Consider the following 15,448-nt stretch of genomic DNA (forward strand, 5'->3'; position numbering starts at 1 on the left):
CTAACACCCGAAACACTGCAGACCCACCAGGCACCAAAACATGTGTAATCCAGAAATACAGAGTAAATCTTTGACTAATAATTATTTTTTCTCCCCCCCTCCACCACCCCACTCTTCCGCTCTGGCAGGTGTATCTGAAATGCAGTGTTTCATATAACCTCTTGCACACAATCATCTAAAATTAAACAGCACCCTTTTGGTAAAATAAATTTGCATTAGCTGTCTCTCCTTGTCCGCTTCATGCCTTTTTTCCTCTCATGATGGAGGCTGTATTTCCTTATAAAATAGTAACAGATACGTCTTGGTGTCAGACTATTTTCTGAACACCATCTAAGACAAAGGAATAATCAAGCAATGCTTGCTAAGAACACCGTATATTTTGGAAAAATTTTTATTTATATTATTGTAGGAAATAATATTTTAAAAAATGTAATTTTAACCTGCAAATATATTGCATTTCCTATCATTGAGAAGTTTTTTACCAATAGAAGTGATGTCAAAAATTCTAATTTTGAAAATGTAAAGAGATTCCATTTTTCCTCAAAACATAAACCCAACTCTTCACTAAGAATTTGCAGATAGTTTAAGAATATCTTGAAATTTAGTTGATGGCCTAAATATACTTTTTATGGATACTTTGTATAAAAGATTTCAAGATTATAGAAATGATTAAGGTACTGAATACATGAAAGATCTAATACAATTCTGGATACAGGAAAGGCTGTTATAAGTTAACACATGAAAAATAAATTTTATTTGACAATTGTCACTTTGATATATTGCTAAAATATTAATCAATTAATATCACAGTAGTACATTTCACAATAGTAGGCTATAAAATGTAAACAGATAAATCTCAGCAATCACAAAATAATACTTAGAACTGAAGTGAAAAAGAAAAATAAAGACTAACAGGTGACAAATCATTCTTTAAACTCCTAAGAAGTATTATAAATTATGTGGCAGGTAATTCCCAGGAGCAAATGATTGAGAAGACAAAGAAATCCACCTGCTGTATATGTGAAAGATATTTATTGACTAATTTTAGAACATGTGCCACAGGATCAGGGCTCTGCAGAAGATTTTTCTTATCTTCTTATAACTTCTTGTTTTTGTGTCCCATTTATTGAAGTGTGTCATAGGTTTTATAATGTGTGGGCTAATTTTCATTTTAAAACGTTATTTACAAACTTTCAAAGAGATAGTTTTTGTTATTTCCTGCATGCTATTTCTGAGAATTATGAATGCCTAGTTTATATCTACTAACTTGAGAAATACTGCTTTCGATGCTATGTAATATATCCATAAGAAAAGACTTGTTGCTAAAAAAATTGGTAGAAATGGTTATTTTTATTACAGTCCATTAATCCCAGTGAGAAAAATTAGAAAAGTCAAATAAGTTATAAAATTATATATTTAAAGGTAAAATATGCAAAAGGAAGGTCTAAAGGGATTAAAATGCTTATAAGAATAGAAACTTCAGAGGGAAGCTGAAGATGTGCTACTGTACCTGGGGACCTAGATTGTCTCACTATGATCTGGAGTCTAAGAAACAAGGTCTGGCCCTCACAGAGGGATATTACTGGGTATCAGAGGAATCAGAAGATATTTGGTGGTTGCCCATGTTCAGGGTTATAGAATTGGAGTGTTAAATATCTGAGAAGTCTTAAACACATAATGTTTGAAGACATTTGCCATATATGAAGCTATGTGGATAGAAAAAGTAAATAGCAAACAAAACTGAATAGCAGAGGATAATTCTTGGTAAGAAAATCAAACAATAACAAACAGAATCTCTAGGTTTTCAGTTGAAACCCTGTTGGGCCATATCTTAAGATCTGGGGCAAATTAGAGGTGAATTTAATCTTCAAAAAAGCAACATGAGTCTCTAGTCAGATCAGCCTAATGGCTGATTGGACAAAGCTGACCAGCACTTCCCCCATTATCTGCCTATAATGGAAAGGGTAACTCTTACCTGATGAAATATAATGTTGCCTGATTCCTGTACAGCTTTGCATTAATTATGCTCAGTATTAAATATAATGTGGTGTACTAACAGGTGGAGACAAATAATAACTAGTAATAAAATAATAAATAAAAGAACACCTGGTATGCTTCAGATATGGAATACAGCAGACAAGGGTTTTAAATAACTAGGATTAATATGTTTAAGAAAACAGAGCATGAGACAAATAAAAATAAAACTGGAAATTAGGCTTCAAAAATGATAATATGTATATTTTAGGACTGAAAGGTAGAATAGAAATTAAACACTAAATTGGTAGGTTTCATAGTTCAGACACACACAAAAAATGGTGAAGTAGAATGCAGTTCAATAGAAATTATTCAAACTAAAAGACAAAAAAAAAATAACTTGGAAAATGGAAAGGGCATAAGAGGCATGTATGGCAGTCAAATTACATGTGTAATTGGAACTTCAAGAGAGTAGAGAATGGGCCAAAAAAGAGTATTTGAAGAGGTATGACTGATAGTTTAACAAAAAGTATGAAAGGCATGATCCTGTTGATTCAAATATCTAAGTGAAGTACAGACAGAATAAATGTAAAGAAACCAAAGTTAGGTATGTCATCTTTGAATGTAGAAACTAGAAACAAAGAGAAAATATTAAAAAAATATATATTCATGGGGGAGGGACATTACCTTGAAAGGAGAAACAATGAGAGTAACCAATGGAAGCTAGAAAAAACGAAATAGTATCTGCCATCATGCCCAACACAAAACGAAAAACTGTTATCCTAAAGTCCTAAACCCAGTGAGAATATTCTCCAGAAATGAAATGAAATGAATTATTAAAACAGTGACTAAAAGAATATATCACACCTATAACTTGTTAGAAAATATTAAAGAGTTCTTTAGGGAGGAGAATGATCCCAGAGGGAAACACAGAAATAAAGAACATAGCATGGTTAAAAATAGAAGAAATTTTTAAAAACTGACATTCTCTGAAAATACTAGCCAAAGAAGAACTAGGATAAGCCTTACAAACACCAGGCACTGCTTTTCAGGAAAGAAGCTTTATCAGAGATAAAGAGGGATATGTTGTAAAGATAAAGGTATCAAAACACTAGGACAATGTCATATTTCTAAATTTTTATATAATAAATAATTTCCATTGGTAAGCACTATGTCTATCTAAATAGCTGATAAAGTAGGCAGAAACAATTTTCAGTAAGGATTTAGAAATTCTGAATGGCATAATTAAGCTCAGCCTTACAAGGTATAGATATAAAAGCACCTGACAATGACAGAATTTACATTCTTTCGAATGCACATAAAACATTTATTGAAAGTGACCATCAAAGAATCTAGCCACAATAATTTTTAAAGAATTGGAATTATTTAGGGTATGTATCCTGACCTCAGTGGCTTTAAGTTAGAAATTAATGAATGATAACTAGATAATCCATCTGTGCCTGGAAATTAATTAAACTACTTGTAACTAATACAGGAGCTGAAGAAAAGAAATACAAAAGAAAATATTAAAAAATTAAATAATGAAATGAAATATATGGAATTCAACAAAATACACTCAAAGGGAATTGTAGAGCATTTAAATTGCATATTTGAGAAGAAATTGGATAGTAATTATCTATGTTCATATTTTAAGCACATAGGAAAAAATGGCATATCAATCTCCCCAAGAAACAAAAATAGAAACATTATCAGAAGAAGGGCCATAGTTGATGAAAAAAAGTAAACATATAGTAATAGAAATCAACAAAGATAAAAACTATGTAATGAAAATATTAGTATCATTCTAAAATAAAATAAATCTAGGGGTGCCTGGGTGGCTGAGGCGGTTAAACGTCCGACTCTTGATTTCAGCTTAAGTCATGCTCTCACGATTTGTGAGTTTAAGCCCCATGTCAGGCTCTGCATGTCAGCTTGGGATTCTCTCTCACCCTCATTCTCTGCCCCTCCCCTGCTCAGGTATCCTCTCTCCCTCTCTCAAAATAAACATTAAAAAAATTAAAACAAAATAAATCTAGCTAATCTGATCACAGAAAATAAATATAGGAAACACACATTACTATTATCAGTAAAAAAAAAATCACTACAGTTCTAAGATATTTTAATAAGATGTTTTGAAAAAAATTAATTAGTTTAATTAGAAGACATTTCTCAATAATTGCAGCTTGACATGATCTGACAAAAAATAAACTCTGAATATTGCTATTAAAATATTTAACCATTTACAAAATATATTTCCACAAGTAAAATCTCAGATATAAATGACTTTAGCTGTGACATTTCCAAATCTCACACAGAAATTATTGAAATGATATATAAATGAAACCATTATGGTTATATATGTAACAAATTTGTTTTCTTGAAAATCTGCTAATGTGAAAACTGACTTTTGGGAGAGGGGATAGAAGACATTTGAGGATAGTGTTGTGCATCAGCAATATTTAATTGATGGAAGAGTTCTTTGAAGCCCTGAAGTTAGATGTGGAGGGATTTTATGAGGGTGCCCTCCCTCCACAATCCTCCTCTGTTAGTTGGATAACCTCGTTCAGTTGCCTAGGTGTCACGATAAGATGGGTGTGAAGGTGGGTGGATGAAAATTGGAACGACGGTGATGATCTGGCAAACAATGGTCAGACTTTTGCAAAAACCCTTCCTTGCCTGGACACCCCGGTTCAATTAATCATATGTGATTTATGCATAAGTGTTTATAAGAAATAAAAGCAAAAAGGACATAATTTATTTTCAATGACAAAGTAGATTGGATTTCTCACAGCTCGCTCTCACCATCTATGTTTCCTAGCTCTGGCATCTACAGGATTAAGTGGGGTTCACAGACCCTAGACCTTCCTGCAGCAACCAAAAAATTTAATGTTGAGAATCCTGTCAGGTTGATCTATTTCTGATATCATTTTCCCTTTCAGATCCTTTTTTGGCTTCTGGCCTTGGAGAGGTTTGAATGTCCTGACAGATAAATGAAGCAATTTCAGCATTTTTGAGTCTAGGCTTTTGATCAGTTCACAAAGGAGATAAAATGTCTTTCTGACAGAATATCACCATGAAAGGCAGGTTAGACAAAATCTTACAGAAAGGGACATAGGGATACTGAGAGCAGAAAGACAAACTATTTTCTTACACTTCACCAAAGACCAGTCCTGCATGCTAGGAGAAATATAAACCCAAAAGCTGGTCATTTAAATATTGGTTTTTATTTTCCTTTATGTGAGTATGTTAACTGTATGAGCTACGTAGACAGGTTGATCTAAAGGAAAAAAAAAAGGACAGAAGAATAGAGGATTAAACATAATATAAAATTCAAGTATTTTAGTGATAAAACCCAACAGTCATTCATTCTTTTATCCCTTCTTCCATCCTGTCTGAGGATGTAAAACCTCTGAAATGTTATTTTGCATCTATCAATATAGCTTTACCTTAAAAATGTTAATTGTTTTTTTCTACACTTATTAAGAAAAATAGGCATGTGAAATTTCATTGTCTTACACTTCTGACTGAAATTAGAACCATGCAGAGAATTAACTAATTTCTGTAGAACTTACACACAATGAATGGAACCCATTCACTTATTCAAACTTATACCGAATATAGTATAATAGACAGTATTCCAGGCTATGGAGAGAAGCCAGCAAACAGAATATGACTCTTTATGCACAAGAGAGCTTATAGTAGAGGGGGATTTGTTGGTCAGGGATGGGTTGTACATGAATAGTGGTAGCACTGGGAGAGTCTCTTTTTCCTTGACGACAAAGTTACCTGAGAAGTGAGGTGAGGGAATAAAAGAGTATGAGTTTTATTATCAAACAAAACTGTATTTGATCCCATTCTCTGCCATTAATTTTATGTGTAAATATGGGGAAAGTTATTTGTCACCTACGAAAATATGTGATGATAATATCCACTATGTAGAATTGTAATGATTTTAGAAAACTTATGTGAAATTACTGACATGGAGTTAGCACCAATAAAGAGAAGTCATTAGTCACTAATTTCAGTATTTCTGCAGCTGGGTATCAATGATATCAAACCTTGAGCACCCTCTATCTTTTATACAATGATCCTTGAGGAAAATGCTAAGTTATTTATATCTTTTATATAAAAAACATTGCCATTATTCCCAAATTTCTTGGGCTATCACTATTAGAGAATCAGAAATACAAATTTGAGGAGTGCCTGGGTGGGTCGGTTGGTTGAACATCTGACTCTTGATTTTAGCTCAGGTCATGATCTCAGGGTCTTGGGGTCAAGCCCTGCATCAGTCTCTGCACTGAGTGTGGAGCCTGCTTGATTCTGTCTCTCTCTCTCTCTCTCTCTCTCTCTCTCTCTCTCTCTCTCTCTCTCTCCTGCCCCTCTCACCCCCTGGCTCACTCTCTCTAAAATAAAACTTTAAAAAATAAAAAGAGGGGCGCCTGGGTGGCGAAGTCGGTTAAGCATCCGACTTCAGCCAGGTCACGATCTCGCAGTCCGTCAGTTCGAGCCCCGCGTTGGGCTCTGGGCTGATGGCTCAGAGCCTGGAGCCTGTTTCCGATTCTGTGTCTCCCTCTCTCTCTGCCCCTCCCCCGTTCATGCTCTGTCTCTCTCTGTCCCAAAAATAAATAAACGTTGAAAAAAAAATACAAAATAAATACAAAATAAAAAGAAATATAACCTTTAAAGTTATCAAGGTATCTTAACATTTTATTTTACTTTTTGTCTTATATTTTCATGTATAGACAATGAAAATCAGTCAAATTTCTTAATAATAGAGAATAAAATACAAGTGTCCATGACTTATACTCTCCTGTATGGATTATAACCAGTAGAAAACATTATATTTGGTATGGAATAGAATACATCTATGTTAATAGGGTATAGCTACATTGTGGGGATTATATTTATGATATGAACTTAATGAGTTTTATATTCTAATTATTTTAATTGACTAGTTATTCTCATTTTATACTTCGATTTAAATTTCCAACACAGATGAAGTAGATTGTGATTTCTATTTCATTTCTGAACAATGAATGCCAAAATTCTATTAATCCATATACCAAATAAACTGTATTTGGACTTACACAGCTTGGGACAAAATATTACACAAACTTGACTTGATTGTTAATCTCTGTCCTGCTGAGTATTAAGATCATGAAGTTGTACTTTGCTTGATGAGAGTCTTTGACTAAAAAGAAACAGCATGGCTTTTCCTATCAAACACAGATGTATTAGTTTATTATTGCTGCTGTAACAAATTACCATCAACTGTGAGTCTTCAAGCAACACAAATTTATTATCTTACAGTTAGAATCCCCAAACCAACATGTTTGCAGGGCTTTGTTCCTTCTGGAGGCTCTAGGGAAGAACCTGTTTCTTTGCCTTTTCCTGAATTTCTTGGGTCATGACTTCTTCCTCTATCTTCAGAGGCAGCAGTATAACATCTTCACACACCCCTGCCTCAACCTCTTTTTCCTTTATTACATCTCCTTCTATAATTCTAACTTTTCTGCCTCCCTCTTGCAAAGACCCTTGTACTTATGTTTTGGCAAGATGATCCAGAATAATTTTTAATGTAATAATATTTGCAAAGTCTCTTTTGCCATGTAAAGTAATAATGTTAATTCTGGGGATTCAGGCATGGGCATCTCTGGGGGAGAGGGGCATTTTTCTGTCTACCACATCGGGAGACAAGGAGTGGGGCTGTGATGTGGCCTTCCTGAAATGGTTCCAGGGCATAGTTCCCCAATTCACCTGGAACAGTCCTGGGACTTGAACAACCACTACAGGGAAGTTTTCCAAGATTGATGTGTCACTGTGGCAAATAAAACATGGTATTGAAGGAATATATCTAACACTGTATTATTTTAAAGTAATCTTAAATATTACTTTCATCTAATTCTGAAAAAAAAATCTTATTCAGTACCATGAATTTTCTCAGTTTTTGGAAAAAAAAGGTAGTTGCTTAAAATTTCTTTCAAAAGATCATTCTGATATTAATAGGATTTTAATAGAGAACATATTCTGTCCATAAATGTTTCTCCTTTGTGATTTTGTAAATCCCCTTCCTGTGAATATCTAATACTCTCCCTGTGAATATCTAATATTAAACAAAGTGAAAAGAACTTTAGATTACCAAGCTAGAAATGTTATGTGTACAACCATGGAATAATGATGAATCAGCTGATTACAAAACTTTAAGGAATTTATTTTTTGATTCAGCATGAAGGAAGTGGTAGGAAATAAAGCTAGAAATTTAAAATGAAGTTAGTTAACCCACTGGAATTTAGGTTGTGATTCCATGCTGCAATGGTAAAGCAATATGACAGATTTCATTTGGGATTTATATTGCTGCCTTATATACTTATATATTTTTTAAATATGTCTTTTTTTAAAAAAGGAGGGTTAGAAAAACATGTCTGTGATCAGAGAGAACACTTGATAATAAGAGGAAGTGGGGCAGAAGATTAGTCTGAGGGTAAAGTAGTGCAGAAAGTGAGACAATTGGAAATGGTTCATTGTTTGTTTGTTTGTTTGTTTGTTTGAGAGAGAGAGAGAGCACACACCAGCAGGGGAAGGACAGAGAGAAAATCCCAAGCTGCCTCTGCACTCTTAGAGAGGAGCTATCTCACAAACCATGAGATCATGACCTGAGCTGAAATCAAGTTGGACCCTTAACCAACTGAGCCACACACGCACTCCTACAGTGGTTCTTTATACAGAGATTTGCAACCACCAAGTGTTATGCCTCCAGGTTTGTTGAACAATGTTATCTTCAGCTAGCACTTCATTATTTTGGCAATTTGGCTACCACTGTGACTATGATGTAGGCTTCTACATCATTATAAGCTAGCTCATCAGCCAAGTTACAACCCAGACTGTCATCCTCAATATCACTATGCATTGTCTCTTATAGCATTAAACTTAATGCTACCTATGGAATTCATCTTTAGCAGACTGTTCATTTTTGTCATTATACTGTTTTATTTTTGGACACCCTCAATTTTTTTTTTTAAGTATAGACATCTAACACCTTATACCATTCATTTTTTCCCCTCATTTCTTCAATTCATCTGTTTTGCTTAAACTCTTTCAATGGCCTTACAGAGAAGAGCAACTATTCTTCTGCTGGTTCGCTTCCACTATTTTATTAAGTAATTTCAAATTAGTTAGATTCTCAAAAACAGCATGTTGTCACCCACATTTGTCATCTGTACCTTTTAAGAATCCTACCAGTGCTTGAATGCCCTTGGCCCCTTATCATTATGACAAACTAAAAGCATCTGTCAAGACTTATTTAGGGGCACCTGGGTGGCTCAGTCGGTTATACATCCAACTCTTGATCTCGGCTCAGGTCATGATCTCAGGGTTCATGAGTTTGAGCCCCACATAGGGCTCTGTGCCTATGGTTCAGAGCCTGCTTGGGATTCTCTCTTTCTCCTTCTCTCTACCCCTCCCTTGCTTATGTTCTCTTTCCTTCTCTCTCTTTCTCTAAATAAACATTAAAAAAAAAGATTTATTTCCCTTTTCTAAGAAGTTGCCTTTAATGTACCAACACCAAATTAATTGCTTCCAGTAATTTAACCATTGTGCACATTTGAGAGCTTGCTTATGGCTTTTATCAGAGGAAAAGATTTACTTACACCCCTATTCTCCCTATTTCACTGCAAACGCTTTGAGGACAGTGACTGTCATTTTTGTATCTCTATTTTCAGAATGGTGCCTACTTGACAGGAGGCATTTAGGTAAGAAATTGATAATTGTTTTTGAAATTAGTAGAAATTAATGAAATGTAGTCAGAGGCCAATAATTGAATAGAGCTTATAATAACTAAGATCACAAACCTACCCTGAAAGATTTTAATAAGTTAGTTGCAAAGTACAATTTTTAGAGGTACCAAGAGCTATCCTTTCCTGGTAGTATCTTTTATTGGTCACTCTAGTCCAAGAGGTCATTTTAATATTAGTAACCACTTGGGTGAAAACATGTAACTCCTCTTTAAAAAGTTAATGTTTGAGGCTGCCTGGGTGGCTCACTCAGTTCAGCATCCAACTCTTGATTATGACTCAGATCATGATCTCATCATTTCTGAGCTTGAGCCCTGTGTAGGGCTCTGCTCTGACAGAGTGGACCCTGCTTGGGATTTTGACTCTCTCTCTCTCTTTCTCTTTCTCTCTCTGTCTCTCTGTGTCTCTCTTTCAAAATAAATAAACATTAAAAAAAGTTTATGTTTGCTTATATTAATGTTACACATTAATGTTTTAGAGTAGCCTGAAAAAAGCTAGACAGCCACTAGTTGTCCTGGTTTCATATGACATTAGATTGAGTAAGACAAGAAAGGTCTGGAGTTAGAGAAGTCAGATTCTCATGTGATAAATAGTAGGGAGCCATGATCACAACAGCATAATATTAAGATAGGTACATGGAGGAAAAAACATGGGGGTCAAAGGGAATTATGAAAATAGTCAACATCCCTTGAATATTTACTTGGTGCCATATATTAACTCATTTAAATGCTAAATCAAATATCAAAATTATTTCGCGCAGTAGATATTATTCCAATTGTTAAACAACAAAAATTCACCTGAGTAAACTTTAAGGATCTAATTGATTTTGTTAATCAATTTATGAATTGTGCAGCATCCCATCTAGCAAGTAGAAGGGAACTCTGAGGAATTATACAAAATGGATGCAGTTAATAGGGAAAAATGTGGAGGGACAATTAGCAAAAACAAAAATAAAAACAAAAACAAAAACAAAAAATAAAGGATTGTTGTCAGGTAAGGTCACCTTCTCTTAAAGAGAAGAGCAAGAGGTCTTACTAGGTGGATTACCTAATCTTTCTTAGGGCATAAGGAGGGCTCATGTGACAGATTTCCTCATTTCTACTGACCAGAAAATTCCTGAGTGACTGGATAAGACCATATCTCTAGGGGAGTTTGAAAGTACAATCAGGTTAGGTATAAAGCCTGGTTCAGTGACTTGGCCTAGCATACATGACTCCATTTGGGGCCTGTGTTTTTCTTTTTAGTAACTCCCTCCTTTTGATTGAACTCTCAGATTAACGGAAAGATATGATCAAAATTTAATTAATTAGTGGAAGTCTCAGCTACTGGTCTGAAGTTTTTACAGTTTTTGTTGTTCCTTTTGTGTGGTGTGTGCTGATATTTTTGCGTAACCCCTGTGATATTCACAGGTCATGGCTCCAGACTCACATTCTTTAAGTCATCATTCTCTTTGTTTTTTTTTTTTTTTTATATATATTCCAGTCTTAGGGAGATCATTTCTTTGGTGGGTAGTGGCTATGAACATGCATTTCAAGCTTTTGAAAAGATACGACATACCAAGTAGACCATTATGATTTTTTATAAGCAGGGTAATTTTCAAATGTTTGGAGTGTATTTCAAAGTCATTGTTCCAAAACCCAAACCAATCAAAGACCTCACTGATGGAGTGATGCCTTTAACCCAAATGGCTTGCTCAGTGATCTCACCTGAGCTTCAGTTTCCCCAGGAGTATTAATCCAGGTATAACAGGTGGATTTAGCCACAGCACAGATGCTTCCTTGCCCAGCTAAAAGATAATCAAGGGCTAGTCTCTTATCCAGAACAACTTTGGACAGAGAGTCTAAGAATCTTTATTGGGCAATAAATATTTGTTATTTGTTGTTAAAATTTGCAATATCTTCAAGAGTTAAGAGGTTCCTGATCATAAATTCATTGACATTTACTCCTAAGTAAAGGAATATGGTCCTATGAATCATGAGTCATGAAAGTCTCCTGGTAGGTCCTTTATAACTCAAGGATGTAAATTCAAAGGTGTTGATTAGTGAGGTGTTTCAGTCTGTCTGAACAGTTAGGGGTAAAGTTTGCTAACCTAAGAGGCATAGCTTCCTTATGTGCTGGCCATCTAGGCATTCATAAGCCCAAGGAAAGTGACAACCACCACAGACAAAGCTCAATACTGTCAGAGCTGAAACCACTTCCACTAAGGTGGCACTGTTAGTGGATTCATTTTCAGGGATGGCTATATTGCCTGTTCAGGAACAATTTTATAAAAGCATCAGAATAAAACAATAACTGTGAAAAGGCTTAAAGGTGTTCATTGTTAAAGATCTGGTGATAATTTATTATAATGGAACTGACAGGGAAATTTGGTTATTTCTGTAACATACAACATTTTAAGATAGTAACTAGAATTATGACTATAACATTATATCAGGACATGACAGAATTCTATACAATTTCTAAAACACATATTAACATTCACCCAATATAACCTAAGGTTTATCATCACTTATTTGACAATGCTTCTCAGGTAATTTAACATACCAAATAAGGCTATGTATTATTTCTCTTTTATAAGGAGAGAAAATCTTTTAAGATGGTCCAGGAGTCCTCTGTAGTATTTTATATTTCAAAGTTGGTCTAAGTAAAAAAGAAAAAACAAAAAAACAAAAAACTTTATTTAGAACTTAAATTTTGGGAAGTTGGTCAAAAATATGAAAAGGTTTGAACATATGATTAAATAGGATCACAGATCACTATGAAACAATATTTATTTAACCAAAGTGACATGATATTTTAAAGGTAAATGCAGAAGGTTACATTGTTGTTAGAAATACTTAGCTCTTTTAATATTGAGAAGCTTCCATTTTCTTAAGTGATGAAAGACCTGATTAAGACAACATAAAACACAGGATGACATTTGGGTAAGACAGAATTTTTTTAGGCAGATTACTTTAAGGGCAAAGAAAAGCCATTCACAGCCTCTTATTATCAAAAGCAGACCAATAAATAGTCCAAGAAAACTTTGTGCTTTTAACAGACAGGAAACCAACTTACTTTTGATATTAAAGCTCATTCACTTAGTTGAATTTATTCCAGTTTTAGCCAGCCCCGATAGCTCTCTTTATTTTTCTGTATTTCTCTCTCTCTTTCTCTCTCTCTCACACATGTGCATGCTCCCTCTCATCTGCATGCACAGACACAAATATGAATTCGTTTCCAAAGATTTCTTTTCCACAAATCTACAACATACATTTTACTTTTCTTTCATGTGGAGATGTTTCCCTTATTATTTCTAGCAGTTTTAATTTCATATATTAATTTGAATTCTTAACCTTCAGAAATCTCAATTTCTAGAAAAAATGAAATAAACATTTGCTTACACTGCCTGTTATACCATTATTCCTCAGACTAACAAATGCATGAATACCTTTCATAATTTCTAGAAGCATATGCCTTTTTTTCAGTTTTCCAGTGTAGTACTAACAAATCCCTATGTCTTTTAGTTTCTCTGTAATAGGATGTAAAGAACACCAATAAAAAATACATAAATCAATGTTCAGTTATTAATGTTTCAGAATTTTATCTCATTTGGAAATGATCTAGATATTTAATGATTAATTGAACTTGGCAAAACTCAAAGGTCTGGTTACTAAATAGACTTGGGGAAACTAAGTAGACATAAATATTGCTAAAAATTTATTTATAATTATTTCTTATACCTATTTAATTTACTTTTTTCTTAATTGTCGATATTAGTCATAAAAATGTCATGAATCATTAAAGTGCTAACCATCATCTTAAGTTATCTTTTTTGCTGACATATTTTATAAGTGATGACATGAACTCCACTTGACATTTAGTAAGCTTAGGTAGAATAAAAGTATTATATTTAATCCTGATAATTCTAAAGACATGACTGTTCTTAATTAAGCCAACAGCCTTCACCTAGTTTTAATACTGAATGTTTTTCTAAATTATGTGAACTTGAAATTCATTTGGGTTGGTTTCTACTATATTTCTGAGAGTTTTAGAATGCTTAATGCCTAATTTAAACAAGCATTTGTTTATTTTAAACCAAATAAATAGATCACTGTACAAATAAATTAATGTGGCGATATCATCTGTAAGTTAGACCCAGTTCAACTCTGGCTGGTAACTACCAACAGTGTCCTATGTAGACTCTGGGAACCAGGGAAAGGATTGGACTTTCAACTCAAAACAGGAAGCTGTGAAAGCCAATTTGATCAGGAGCTCAACACACAGTGAGTGGAGCTCCTAACTGAGAGGAACTTACCAAAGGTGTTTGAAAATGGCAAGAAACAGAGAACTCAAAGGGTTCATGGGCATCATGCCTGTGCTTCTCATTATCCCTGAATGCGATAACAAATTTACTGCAGATCCTGACGTTGCCATCGAATCTGTTAAAGAACAAAAATTCAACCGACTAAATTGTAAACATCTCATGGGCTTTATTAACTGATTCATAAATCAAATGGCATCCCATCTAGCAAGTAGAGAGAAGTTGAGGAGCTGTATAAAATGGATGGATTTTATAGGGAGAAATGAGGTGGGACAATTTGCAAAAGAAAAGAAAGGATTGTTTCAGGCAAGCTCACCTTCTTTTAGGGGGAATATCAGTGATATCTATTAGGAGGATTACCCCCATTTTACTTTGGGGGAATAGAGAAAGACCAGGTGACAGATTTCCTCTTTGGTGCTGACAGATTAGTTAAGACCACATCTCTGGGGCAGGTTGAAACTGTAATTAGACTAGGTATTAAGCCCTGTTTGGTGACTTGGCCTGGCATAAATGACTCCATTTTAGGCCTGTGGTTTTCTTTTTAACATAATTTTCAATTTCAATTTTGTGGTTTGCCTCACAAGTGTGCTTAGTTCTGCCTCCATTTTTACCTATTAACAAAACTGTCAGGGACTAGTAACTGGCGACGGCAATATTCAAGTTCCCTTTCACTTTGATGATGATGACCATATTTAGTTTTAGAGAAACAAAAGTGTAGATCCTTTAGGGGATCCCTCAAGAGCACACGCTCCCACAAATCTGCGGAAGGCTAACCTCCATATTTTTCCTCAGTCCCCAATTAGTGAAGACAAAGCAAGACTATAACAGGGTTTACGGTGCTCCTATTTGAAATGAAATGCTGGATTTAAAGGGACAGAAAGAAAGAACAATGTGCTGCTTTTTACTAATCCAACATTTTTTCGAAAACACTAAGTCACAGGAGATAGTTGCTATAGATATGTACTGACTGATGGATGAAATATCGATGATTCACATTAACCAAACCAAGGAAATATTTTGCATGAAAAACATTCAAGAAAGGAAAGGAATTTAGGTAAGTTTAGTGTACACATTTTAACTCAGTGTTCATCAGAATCTAAATTTATAAGAGACTAATGAAACAATTTTTCAGACATTTCTGTAGGATAAAGATGCCCTTAGATATATTGTGATGTTCAAAAAGAAACATCATAAATTATTAAATTATTCTTTGTTGTAAAATTTTGAATTTTCTTTTATGACTTGTTATCTTTTAAAATAATGTTTTACATCAGAATTTTAGTATTGCAGATTTATATACACAGTTTTGGAAAATTTGTTGTGTTCTAACGATGATAATTTAATGACGTTATTTTGTGTTAGAATATTGAGATTCATGTTT

The sequence above is a fragment of the Prionailurus viverrinus genome, chromosome B1 (assembly GCF_022837055.1).
Source record: "Prionailurus viverrinus isolate Anna chromosome B1, UM_Priviv_1.0, whole genome shotgun sequence".
In the NCBI taxonomy this organism is placed as follows: domain Eukaryota; kingdom Metazoa; phylum Chordata; class Mammalia; order Carnivora; family Felidae; genus Prionailurus; species Prionailurus viverrinus.